At 39.1% G+C, this 14,358-nt stretch overlaps 1 protein-coding gene across 4 annotated transcripts in view; it reads right to left on the bottom strand.

Moving 5' to 3' along the window:
- furina (furin (paired basic amino acid cleaving enzyme) a) overlaps positions 1–14,358 on the bottom strand; it is an 81,892-nt gene that overhangs the window by 41,219 nt on the left and 26,315 nt on the right. The window lies entirely within an intron of this gene.

Raw genomic sequence — 14,358 nt, 5'->3', positions numbered from 1 at the left:
TCAGCTCTGAAAAGGACCACCAAAAGCCACAAGCCTGTGTGTGTGTGTGTGTGTGTGTGTGTGTGAGAGAGAGGGAAAGAGAGAACGTGTTCCTTTGTGCGTAAAACTATTAAAGAACGACACCAAAGTTAAATGCTGGACTTATAGAAAGAAGGGAAAGAATGCAAACACTTACAGCCATTAGCTGAGCTGACTGCCCCCTTTTTTCTGAAGAAGAAAAGAATAAACCGGGCTGAGGGTCAGCTGTTTAGATAAGGTCCTGCTTGACTGGACTTTAATGAAAAGTTCCTTCCAAAAGAAGGTTCAACGATAAACCCACAAACATGAACCTTCCTTTATGACTCCCTTGGTATTTCACTGAAAGACTCATGCACCATTCAGTGACAATTTGCCCTTAAAGAAGTCAAGCCAGTATTGTGGAACAACTGAGGGAAAGATGGACCATTGACTTTAATAGCGTGCTGCTCAGGAACTCACGTCTGTGACTAGGTCATATTTTTAATGCACAATATACATGTGTTTGTTTATGCCTCATCATCAGCTGAAAGGTGCCAACTCAGAATATGGGGATAGGGTTGTTTGTTTCGTCACTAATCCATATCAGGAGGTGGTCATAATGAGAAATGAGACTGCAAAACGGGTGTGAGGCGGTTATTCAATACAAAGCAAACCCACCAGCAGCTGCAGCAGTACAAGGATATGCATGGTGCTCATAAGGAGACAAAGGCACACACTAATGTTACTTGCATTTAAAGCACTGAGTGCATTTGAGCAGCTTGCATACAGATTGCAACACAGTTTAGGCCACAACCTTTTGGTTCTGCAATCCCAGCTGCATGCTGTAAAAAAACACACTGTCCTGGGATCTCATGGGATTACATGAAAGACAAATTAAGCTGGAACAGGGTTGGTACTAGTTACGTGTTTAGCACAAAACCATGGCCGTGTCAAGAAGTAACAGCCTGCACAGAAATAAGAATACCTTGTACTACCCCCCACACTGTTTTTATTTTGGTTATTTCATGACACACTTTGGATTTTTCCAAAGTTGTAATGCTTAACCAGGGCTAGTGCCAGATCTTCACAATCGTGACCTACTGATCAGAGATCAGTACAAACAGTGTTGTAAAAAAAAAAAAGTCAAAAAGTCAACTACAATATTTACAGCAAGAATTTTTTTAACCCTACCAGGCAATTTTAAAAGACTGGTAAGGCTGAAGAACTGCAGTACAAATGAGGAAAAAAAGCACCACTACCTCCTCCTTTATTCTGCGTATCAACTGGAAGATAAAAGTCCGGTCGATATATCTCAAATACAGTTATATCTCTGTATTTGAGCTATAACTTTTCTTTATTAATGATAAAGATCTGCATTATGTTCCTGTCTTACTAGGAAGATAACACTGTGGAGTTTTAAATATGGTTGTTTAAAACTCCAAAGGGGGTTCCCTCTTCTGATCTAGCTAGAATCTGGTTGTAAGCAGCTCATAAATGCAGTGGTGGAAACATAAATGACTGTTTAGCACAAGTGGTTTGTTGGAGGAAACCCCCATTTGGGGGTGTCAAGAGTGTCTTCAGAACTTTGTTAGTATCTTGAATCATTAAAATTTATAGATTTAGTTGTTAATTTACAGACATCTCTGACTGTCTGTCCTCTTATTGGCAAAAAAAAGTTACTTTCTTAATTGTGATGAACTGGTAACTGTGAACAACTTTTCACAGTGTACTTAAGTCAGGAGCAAGATTTTTTGCTCTCTCGGTGTGAACTATGGGAGGACCAAAGCTGCAGCAGTGGAAAAAGCATTGTGCACAAGCGATAAATTACAAGATATTGAAAAGATAAGAGTAGACTGGTCGGAGATCTAAGATATAGACACCTATATGTATATCAGCACATGTATATGCATAGACTCGGCTAAATTTCAGGTAAACTGCTCAACTGTTGCAAGTGTATGGACAGACATGCACTCTCATCTCATTCAACAATGCGAACTAGAATCTAGTCCTTCTAAATGCAAACCCTGCAGCTTGAACATTGTCTGGCAATCAGCAACAACACGTTAGGGGCTCATGTTTTCAGCAACTCAAGACCAGACGGTTTCTTAGGGAGTTTAACTGCTTTCCACTGAGGCGGGGGGAAAAAAAAGCCAATTTACAACTAACACATTTAGATGGAAAACCAATGTGGAAACAGATCAAGCTCTGTGACCATTACTGATGTGATAAGCTTGGAGCTGTTACAGCACAACAAGCCACTCAACATGTGGTCAGTTACCAGAGCGAAGCAATAATCCATCAACATTAAAATGCAAAGCAACACACAGCAGAAAATTACTGCCTGCTGGTTTGTTTGCATGTTTGGTTCCTCCCCTACTGCCAAATTTACCTTGTGGGAAAGCAATTATCAAAAAGGTCCGATGTCTTATCCCCACTGACTGTTGTTGACACAATTATGTCTTACAAAGAGACAAACAATGTCAGAAGACAAGCTGTTAAAGGAGCTAGGGGCTGTATTAAATTAACAGAAAACCGCAGCCCATATGGAATCGTGAACATCAAAGACAGCCAAAGGATTTCACTGGAGAGCGACGTCATTGTAGTTCATTTCCAGACACTTTTGACAAGGCATTCTTCTTTTGATTTTGATACCATCTGATTTACAGGCCTCACACAGAGTGGGGCATTAACATATTTTGTTTGCACATCAGTGAGCCGAGATAAAGTGGGAGCGCAAATGTTTCGGCCTTCTAAAATAGTTCGGCAACTTGTTTGTGTAATGAGGCTGAAGTCCAATTAGCAACTGTGGTGAACGGGTAGGAGAGGGGCACCAGTTCCCCACAGAGGCAGCCGGACATAAAAAGCTCTTTCTTTGAAAACACAGCACCCTGAACTGAACCCATACATCTGAAAATACTTTCACTCATTATTTATACCTTCCTCACCCTTTTTTACTGCTTAAATCACATATAGAGCACTCAATCTGTCGTCTTTTACTCGGTAACCCTTAGTTTTACTTGGCATTAAGGTCATATATACGTTTAAGAAGGTTCAAAGCTAAATCAACACTTTAAGCCTCTCACTTGCCTTTTTAGCCTTGACTGAAGCAAACACAGCAGTAGAGGTGTTTATACAAGTCACTGTAGTGATGGTCAGAAGGATGGAACCGATAAAATAGGAAGGAACAAACTATTGGCCAATTCAACCCCTCTTATTTGCAGACGTGACATCTATTCTCAACAAGTTACTCGACCATTCCTCCTCTCCGTGTTTGGAGAACAAACAGATTATCATTCTTGGCACCATCCGCTTTCACTTCAGTTGCTCGCAGGACATTAAATTTGCTCATTTTAATAGTGTTGACAGAAACAAATGGAACGAACAGGACAGTGACATATGGAGGTTTATAGTCAGAAGGAGAGGTATGAAAAGATACTAGGTTTAATATCCACAGGGGCTTTGAAGGAAAACACAGGGTAAAAATGCAGATCATTAAATATCTGCACTCTCTCCAGGGATGTTGACCTGGGACGTGAGTGAGTTTGTAAAAAAATTGCTTAGCAGCACCTTTTGCCTCCCTTCTAGCAAACACAGATGTGTCAAAACCGCACCCGACATCTCTTGAAATGCTTTAAGTGCTGTTCATTTGGTGTGTTTGGATGTGGAAAATCTTCGGTATGGCACTAGAGCTGCACTGCTGAGGGAAGAAAGAAATTTCCAGCTGTCAGTGAATATCACTCACCGGACATTTGGCTCCCCCTTTCCCCCCCATCATCAACTGAAGGATGTCTATTCTGGGTATCACCAAAAAACAAAGATACCCACAAGCTTTCAGCGTCATTAAGACTTGTTAAAAAATAATTTATTCTCCCTAGTGAGCAAAGATAAGGAAATTAACTAGTTTCTTGTTAAAAGTGTTACATAAAGGCCAAATATTATATAGAAGAGCCATAAAACCTATAAAGACTCTCTTAGTAGGAATATGTTGAATGGAAATGTTATTGGCAGAAGAAAAAAGGAAGGCATTTGGAGACAAAGATCATCTCTTCAGGAAAAATGTGTGAGCTCGACATACACAGAATTTTCCTGATCCAACAAAACCTCCAAGTTTAAAGGAACGTTTTGTGTCAGGATTGTTAGACTAACTGAGTCTTTAATGTAAGTGAAGACGTATCTTAAACAGAAGGGATGACAGCCCAACAAAACTAGGACAGATATCTGAAGTATCCGACAGCCAGAATAATAAGCCACCCCTGGGAGTCGTTTGTGAGCATAAAGTTTAAAATGTTTTCCTTTACAGTGGTTCTTGCTATTTGTTCTGTCATTTCAGTACAAAATGTCAGCTTGGCTTAACCGCTAAGCCAAAGTTGTGACTCACTTTCATCTGTGTCTGAGCCAAATTAAGCGAAGAGTGACAGCAGCACTAGTCTGATTGTATTGCAAGTTCTTTTCCCTTAAACATTTTAGATTGAAGCAAGTTTTTAGGCACAAACAAGCCCCTTGTGAGGAAACAGTCTGTGCATAGGCTGAAAATAAAAACAGTTGCCAAACGTTTAGTACTGTAGTGTATTAGAACCCTGATAGAGGAGGGAACTTCACCAATTTTTGGTTTCATTCCCAAATGCTTTGTACCAACTTATTTAAACACAGTAAAAGTGCTAAAATAAACTCACTTAAACATCAGTCTTAAGACGACTTGAACTAGTCAATTGAACCTAAACCTGTATGATGCACGGTTAGTTTTTCCATTTTATTTTCTGTGATTTATGCATTTCGTAATTATTTAACATTGTATTTTCAAGTCCAGTGGTTCACTTTAAACTCAATTTTAGTGTAATAAAAACAAGTTAGAAAAAGTTGGCCTTGAGCAAAGATTTGAAATTTGACATCATATATCATTAATATTATAGAACAAAAAATATTTCCTTGTTTTTTCTAATTCAGCCTCTTGGAAAGGAGTAATATTAAAAACATAAGTTGTACCACTGTATAATAAACACAGATCTTTAGCATTATCTTGCTTTCTTACTGCATCTCGGCATTGGTAAATAATGGCCACTGTAGCCTGAAGTCAGTTTTATGGTTAAGATAAGGGTTTAAAAAAAAAAACAGTCATGGTACATCAGTTATAGGGATACGAATTGGACTAGTGAAAGAAAGCTTTAATCACATGACTGCGTCTTTAATGTTCATGCTGCTGGAAAGGTAGCAATTAAAAAGGCAGAACAAATATGATAGGTTTCATGTACAAGACCCAGAAAACACTAAGTTTGCACAGACTCTAATAATCTTTAATAGAAAAGTCAATGTATCCAAGAAATACACACACAATCAGTTTGGTTCAAATTTGCTGTTAAATACTGTAAAGCCAAGAAAGGGAGCGGTTGTTGCCTTTAGGGATTCCACTGCCTTGCTAGTTTCAGTCATGGGTCTCTCACATGTCTTCTCACAGTAGAATAGTTGTCAGAAGAATAGCAATCATTAACAAGGTATAAGGAAAGAAGAAGATGAACTCGGTCAACGTTCTGTGGCCTATGACCGAGTGTAATAATTCCCACACTAGTCCTGAGAGACTGATTGTGTCAGATGAAAACCTGCTGCGGACAGAGTCACTTGTAATGTCACAAAGATCCCGAGTAGAGACAACCAGCAGTTCCTGTAGTATAGAGGGCTTATTTTAAAGAATGCACTGAACCAAGTCTGTACTACAACTCCCTCAGTGTTCTGATTGCAGACGCGCTACAGAAGGCAAAGAAAGTGAATTAAAATGGATATCGGCAAGATGAAAGTGAAGCATTTTAGTATTTGACGTTATTTAGTAATTTTGTCTTACAACTTTTTTTTTCAGTTCTGATATTTGTGTTGTCAGTTTTAGTTTTGCTGTGTTGCTTAATTACAATTAGCCATTGTTGCGTTGAGTTGGAGAGGACGTTTTTAATGCCACTTTTTATGACATATACAAATGTAAAAGTGTCAAAGGTGAGATTTCAAAATAATTCTGTCATTTTAGTAGTGATGGGGGAAATTAGTAGCAATAACAGCTCTAGCAACCTTTCTGAATAGTTAAATGGTTTTGGTTTAAGAAATAATGATTTAGTACTGTGGATGAACCAATCTTCAGAGGGAGAAAATGAAAAAGCATGAGCCATTTTGCTCATTTATGAAAAATAAATGACATCAGAAAATATAATGATGTGGAAATTGGGGAAAAAAAACACCTTAAGACATTAGCCAGGATGTTAAAGCTTAGGAACAAGCGGATCCTCTACATGAACAATAATTTTAAAATATCAAAAATATCAAATTAGATACAAAGTTCCTAACGAATGGAAAAGATTAGTGTGATTTATTGACATACAGTGAGAATAAAATGGTTATGTGGATATGATTTCAATTATAAATACATTCAAGCATTTGAATATACTAGGCTTTGCGATGACAGTTCACCCTTCATTCATGCAGTTTTAAACTTGAAAATATCTACAGCATCAACTGTCAACCTAAACATTAGGACTTTGTAATTTCACCACAAATATTATAATGGTCCAAAATCATAGTAATCTAACCTTAAATTGAATTCAGTGCCACAGGCGGAACTGTTTTCACTCGTGCATAATGCTTTCTGAAGTTTCAGTAATTTCTGCCAAGTTGCACAGCAACCTTGTCATGAGCACTTTCACTCACCGATCCCAGTAAAAACAGCTTTCAACTCTATGCTGCTTATACTGTCAAATGCATCAGGCAGAAACAGGACTCAACTCAAAATCCAGGCAGAAAGACAGAAATACTGTCTAATACAATATTAATGCAAGCTTTTACACAAGCTTGTATTAAAACTATTAACCGTTAGTTGACAACTCACTTAGAAATTATTTTAAAATGATATGATGAACATTAACAAGTTGCCTTCATATCCATAAACACTTCAAAGAACAAACAGACGTTGTCATGGTAAATTGTTAACCCCAGGATCCCATTCTTGCTGGCATCTTTTTTAACCTTCTTCTGCATAGCCACAGTTACAGGTGTGAACGTTTTAAGTTGTGTTCTGGCTGTAAATGTGTGCATATGCACGATAAAAGCTTATTTCTGCCTTGAAGGGCGTGTTCTTATCTTTGTCATTTTGAAGAGTGGCAGAGAAAAAAAAATGTAGGCCTCTGTGTCACATCAAGTTTATCCCCCAGGTGAGGAGATTAAAATTAATCAGACTGATTTCCCCTTTAATATATTCTGTCATGCTTAAACAATAAAGAAGCCTCCAGTCACTAGGTGGCAGCAGTGCTCAAACTAAACAGGCTCCTTGTTCAACCCAGCAGAGGAAGCCTACACAGGCGCACTGGTGTACAGAACTGAGACGGAGAAGTTTGTGATGGTGAAAAATAATAATAATAATAATAATAATAATAATAAGGACAGCAGAGGCAAGTAAAGTGATGGTAGCTGGCAGTAAAAGACCAGGAAATATGTAAAATGTTATTGACCTCTTCAGCTATTCCGAGAAGCTAAAACATAGGCAATGTTGCAAATTCTATAAGTTAATGATTTTACTGTTTTTAAAAAGGGATAACTTAATGAAAAAGTAATTAATGTTTCAATATACAAAAACAAAAGTTTTGAATGTTAGTGTGTTCAATCTAAAAATGCACAACCCAGTGAATCATTTGCACTTTTTCTCTTTTGAGAAACATGGATTGAGCAGATCTGAATTAAATGTTACAAATTGAGTTAGCATACTGAACTTGGGCATTTTTAAGACTTAAAAGAATAAAATAAATAAATATGGAAGTTGTTGCAGCTTCTTTTATTGATCTGTTTTGGTAATCAGATGATTGTATGCAGAATGCTGGAACCACAAAGTCATACAATGGTTTGTAGAGATATATGACTAAATAGCATCAGTTTCTCAACAGTATATCAATTTAGGAAGGTTTAGAAAAAAACAAATAAGTTCCTTAATGTGGTCATGACAGAAAATAACTAAGAGCCATTGCCTTAGACGAGTCTCACACAGATCAGAACAGATGTTTGGGTTTTCCTTTGATCATAGAGTCATTTCAGATGGGCAAGTGGCATCCCTCAAATACTGCATCTGGTGTCATAAACATTAAGCCTGATTTAGTTTCATACAGTTAGATGATCAATGAAGTATCAGTTTCCTGGGAACAGGTGCAAACAAAGGAGCCAATAAGAAAAAGCCTATTAATTATTTTTCTTTATAAATCTGTAAAACTCTGCAGTTTGCAGGTTTTCTGCTGCATCATACAGTATGAGCACTGTAACGCACTTCATGCATCAATGGCTTTGAAGCTTAGCTTCCTGTGCTCTACTCTCCAAAAGACTTTGCAGTTTAAAGCATTAAAAAGGAAACTGGGTTAATTTTTATCCTACTCAAATCTTCATTGTTTGTTCAGCAGTAATGACAAATGCTGAGTCTAAAAACTCTACACATTTTGAGTCAGACACCCGGAAGCAGGAAGCGTTTTGTTCTCACTAGGCTGGAAATAAAAGATTGTTCCTTTGGAGTCCTACTAACAGCTGAATAATCTGTGTAAATATGTTCCGCTCTCTCATGCAGATGCCCTGATGAGCTCATCCTCATTAGTGGACGGCATCGCCGGGTACACAGAAAGACTGAATGTGTGGTGAAAAGGGTTGGGGGGGAAGCGGGGGTGCTGCGGAGAAGTCTGGCAAGCAGAGGCAACTCAGCGGAGATGGAGCAAATTGGAAAGGGACAGGGAGGAAGCAGGTTTTTATCAAGAGGGAGACAGTTTTATCACTGTTAGAGGGGATTCTATGATTGCTTTTGACACTGTGAGGTTATACTAAATCTAATCAGAGCTTTGAATCTCTGTTAAATACACAGCAAAACTGACCAGCGTGTAATTCAAAATGAGAAAAAGGTGCCATTTGATAAACAGATACTGAATAACTATTCTGCTCCAACTGTGGCTGCCATCTTCACTTTCCTACATCTTATCCCATTCCCAGTGTTGTCAAAAATCTTTTGGCCCCTTGCAGTATACACACTGTTTTACGTACTAATAACTCGTTGTACCACTCTTAGTGCCAACAGCTGCTCAAGTGATAACTGGCAATGAGTGTTTGAAGCCCGCACTTGGAAGAATTGTTTTAATTCGGCCACATTGGGGGGTTTTCGAGTATGAACAGTCTGTTTAAGGTTATTCCCTCACAGCATCTGAATTGGATTAAAGACTTTGACCACAACAATCCTCAGCCTCGTTAGCAGTTGTTGGGGTCTCGCTAACTGACGGACACAGCCACATTACTGCCATGTTTGATTGTCTGCTGCTTTTCTTTTCTGAAATACCAGGTTAGTTGCACACGGAAGTTATGGAACGTCCAAAATTTCTACTTCTGTTTATTTTGTCACCTGAATATTTTATAAAAGGTCTTGGGGACAGTTTCAATGTTTTTTGGTATTTTCTTGCCATTTTCTTTTTGGTCAGTAGGGCTTTTCACCGTCAAACCCCTCCGTCAGTATCAAATCAAGCAACCGGATATAAGGTAAAAAGGAAGAGGTGAGTCTCAGAAAAATTATACAGATAGTCATTTTCCTTTACACGTTTGCCATGAACCATAATAAAAAGAACTGACAGACAGCCTAAGTAATTACATATTTATAACACAATTCATATAAAAGCTTTTTTTTTCCTAATCCAATGCTTCAGAGCTGAATAAAACCTGAGTCCAAGATAGAAACAACAGGAGACCTACAAAGAATTCACTGGCATTACAGCTGAAGTATTTTTGCTTCACAGCCTCAAAGACCCCCTGCCACAAGTGCTGGCACAAATACTGTTATTTAAAAAGACATGAAAGCACGCTGTGTAAAATCTTGAGTTGGACAGAATGTTCACTGATGAATAAGCATGAGCAGCGATATTAATACAGTGGTGAGTCATGAAACACAAGCAGAGCTACAAATTGATTTATTGCATTTGATTTTTTTTTTTTAAATCAGATTATATGATTTCTGTTTTTCCTTGAAAAAATAATAATAGATTTAACAGATTTCTGCATCAAAACTGGCACATGAACTACTTTGTAGAGTTAAAAAGTAGAGAAACACCTGGCAAAGTCATCATTCCATATACAATGTCATTAATAATCTGGAGACATTATCTCTGTGCTTTTCCCCATTGCTTACATCTACACAAAGCACACACACATACACTCAGAGATAATGAAGAAGGTGCAAAAGGTGGCTGCCAGCGGGACAAGAGCTAATAAGATTTAACTCTGCTGTCTAATTCCACCTCCCCTTTTTAATCTCAGAGCAAAGACAGAGTACGCAGCTCCTGGACAGAAATACCAAACTGGTTCTTCTCACCTCAGTGAGGGACCGCTGGGGCCATTTTAGAAAGCTGCACTCTCTTAATTTCCCATGAACTTACCACCTAAGACATTTCCATCATTGTCCTCTTCATCCACAGAGGACCAGCTACTTTAGTGGCTGTGCTTGGTTCACCGCCACAGGTAGCCCAGCTCTCTGCCCTCCAATTAAACACAGTGTGATGAGGGTCTCCCAAAAGTGCAAAGAGCCGGCGACCTTGCCTTCACAATGTCAGGAGCATTTTCTCCAACAAATCCTGTCAGACATACTCCATTTTCCATTAATTTAACAGAGGAACTGAACATGTCAGCATCATGCCAGATGAGCAACTCTGCGAGTTTCTGTGAAAATTCACGTCAGCAGCTTTACTCTATTGGACCATGCGACATTCATCACATTTAAACACAGCAGTTACGAATAGCATTCAGTCATTCATGATGGTGAGGTTTAATTCTGCGCTGTATTCAAAAGCAACCAGACATCGCTGATTAGGATTTCCTATCGCATGCAGTGCAGACCTAAATGATTAAGGAAACCAAATGTTGGGCGCATCTTTCTGTAACAGCTGGCAGTCTCAAAACGTCATTAATTTGGCGTAGGGACATGTTCTTGTGTGAGGGAGCGCTACAGGCTTGGTCGGCATCAATAATGTTATCACAAAGATGCTAATTTAGACAAAATCCTCCTGCAGCTCCCTCCAATCTGATGCAATAATGGGCACCTCGAAATACGCTTCAAGCCACACACATACACACACACTCCCACTTTCACAAAAATCCATCCAAAATCAAATTCTCAGCTAAAAGTACTGAAACAGGCAAAGAAAATTGTCACATCAAAAACCGTAGAATGCATCACACGCAGTGCCATCAAGAGTGGTGTGTAGATGTACAGCAACAGCCGTTCTCCAAGTATGTTTTGCAAGCTGGGCTCAGTCTTCGAGGTTTCCCATAAATCACCTGCAGAACAACTAAACGCTACCTGGAAACAGCCGCAGACCATGTCTGAGAGCACTTTCGATATTTATCTGCTGAAGGAAACCAGAGGACATCCTGTAAGTAAAAAGGATCATTTCCTTGATACAACTCAAAGATATTACAGGCCAAGCTTGTTACACACAGGGCATGTTTGGCACACAGTGGCCGACTGGATAAGATAAGGCATTTTTAAACTGGTTTATATTTAAAAAGGGAAGACTTTTTAATCACTTCACTTGAGATAATGTCTCAGACTGTGTGTGTGACTTTAAAACTGGATTATTTATCCCTTACCGTAACAGATGAGGTATCGGCATAGGGTTTTACAGTCAGCTACAACACCGACTCATCTGAACATAACATTGTGCAGAGCAACATTTAAAGATTTAAAGACTCTCAGTAACTCCAGAGCAAGGATCACTAGACGCATGATGTCTACTGGTATAAAAGAAAAACAAGTTTTCAAACATTTTACAGAGCAAATTCCATCTAATTGTTTAAATTATTGAGATGCTGGAGCAAGTTTAATAGTAAATGAAGGGATTCCCAGCTGAGTGGAGCTGCCCCTCTCCTGTGGTTGAAAGAATAAAAATCACACTTTTCCCTCACATATTACAGAGACAGAGAGTCTGTTAACCGGAAACATTTCTGGTGGGGAAAAACAATGACAGTCATTGTGTGAGAACTAAAGAAAAATGACCTATCACTCTTATTAAGGAAGGAAGGAAGAAGGAAACAAAACAAGGAAGTATGTGAAAAAGGAAGGACAAAACATTCAGACAAACGAATACTTAGTGAAGTCTGGAAACTGAAATCCGACTCCATACATTAACACGTCTCCAGACTCTGGAGGAAACCGTAATACTTACTGCTACACAGTTTTAATAAAAAGAACTAGATCATATGTAACTTTTTTTCAAGTTTTAGATTTGTGTGTAAATATCATAATATAATATTTTTGACTCAAAGTTATCCTGTGAAAATTTCATCCCAGTCCAGGCTCGGAAACGAATAAATCTAGGCTATGGCAGAGTAACGACTGGTGGTGAAAATTTATAGACTTATATGAAAGTGCTAGACTAATAAAACCTGATACATCAAATATAAAAGTTTAAAGCCAATTAAATGCAAAATGTGCATTTAATAGGTGGCTAATTAGGATACCTATTGATAGGCATAATGGTAATCATGAGGAAGCAGTTGCTCTGGTAATAGATTAAAAACTAAATTAAGGAAAGTGGAAAAGTCAGGAAGCTTGGACCAGTAAGGGTTTATCTCTTTTTTTAAAAAAAACAGTGAGTTTTGGGAAGACGCATAAAAATCCTATTCACAGCATGCCGAGGTAACGTGATAAGTTAAATTAAGTGGGTGACTGCCAATGAATAAAATTACCCATAATCTGTATTCCCTCAGCATATGAACAAATGGGGTCTTCCAGACAAATAATTCAGCAAAAGACGGAAAAAAAATACTAAATACAACCACTTGGCTGATTTATTCATAGTAGACAGAGGAGTGCAGAAAACAACTTGCGTCTCAGCGACATTATGAGAGTGGAAAGCAGTCAGAGTCTTGTCATGGAACATTAAAATCATATGACATGGCTGCCTTTATTTCAGCTCCTTGTCAAATAAAGCTGCGCTTGGCCTGGCATGGGAATGATATCAATCACACACTTGATCCTGAGAAAGGGGAGCATTATAGTTATTAAGCAGCACACAGCTCCGCATAATCTGTGCAATGCTGGAATAGAAAACAGCACAGTAAAGCCCAACAGCAATACAGAGTTTAAGTAACACAACACAAGTGTGTGTAGAGAGTTGTGCATACAAGATGAATTACCTGAAGCAATTACCAGCATCCCAGTTTTACTCAGTTGACTAACTTCAACATCAGACCACATGGCTTCACAGACTGCATGCTAAGTGTGCACCACTCCAATCAGCCACTTTAGTCATATTTTTACCTCATCAGCAACAGACTTTAGAGTGACTGGATTTCTCATCACATGCAGTAAAATGTTTATAGCTTGGGAGAGGCTCAAAACATCAACCAAAGCAATTTTATTAACCTTTTGTTAAGGTTCAAATTTAGCAGCACTCTACACTGGACAGCTTAAGGGAAGCTGGATGAGTCCCTGATGACGCATCGTCACTCCTCCCAAATTCGGAGCCATTTTTCAGCCTTGTGTTTTTCTCTATATACAAGCGTACAGCGGGAGAGAGAGAAAACCCACACAGCCACTCATAACACCGTCTACATACTGGTATTGACATTACGGCAGCAACCATTCAAACTGCAGATCCTTTACTTTTCCCAGAGGAGTGTTTGACACGGCATCAATACACCGCAAACACACACGCAGCTGAAAGGCAAATCAAAATCAAAAGCTCGCCTCTTCTGCTGCTCGTGCAGTTGGGTCACTTTAGCATGACGCGGCTCTAAACCCTTCACCGAACACATCTGAAACTGAAGCCGCGCAATGTAAATGTGTGTTCAAGGCGTCGTGCGTCAAGGAGAGACTGGAGCGGTGCGAGGCGCACACACATGGCCGCTGTCAACGCCACAGGCTGTCACAGGTGACATATGCCTCTGTAAACATGTAATTATCCATCTACTCTGCGAAGGCTGCAGCGGAATCAAACAAGCCGGTAAGAACCGAGTCAGCCGGGTTTTATTTCCACCCCCAAACCCCCATAGCTTAGGCGGAGAATGTCAAGAGCTGAAGACATCACAGAGTAACTAAGATGAGCTCAATTAACTCATCGTAAACGCAGAAATAAAAGACAGACTTCTTCCACAACAGCTGCTTGTTTTATCTGCAGAGAAGCCAGAAGAGAACTTCTCCATGAAAAACCATTCTTGGTCAGAAAGTTGGTAAATAAAAAAAAAAAAAGACGACTAATGTTTTACTAAAAGTCCCCTCATGCCTCTGTGTGTGTGGGTGGGATGGTAACTGCTCACCCACACAGCTGTGTTCACATATGCTGTGCAGTAAGTCCAGACTCTGCAGGTGTGTTGAAGCAGCGC

The sequence above is a fragment of the Poecilia mexicana genome, unplaced genomic scaffold (assembly GCF_051168715.1).
Source record: "Poecilia mexicana isolate PSO_F unplaced genomic scaffold, ASM5116871v1 scaffold_3, whole genome shotgun sequence".
In the NCBI taxonomy this organism is placed as follows: Eukaryota; Metazoa; Chordata; class Actinopteri; order Cyprinodontiformes; family Poeciliidae; genus Poecilia; species Poecilia mexicana.
The sequence above is the reverse complement of the archived record's forward strand: the minus strand, read 5'-3'. Positions and strand labels throughout refer to the sequence as shown.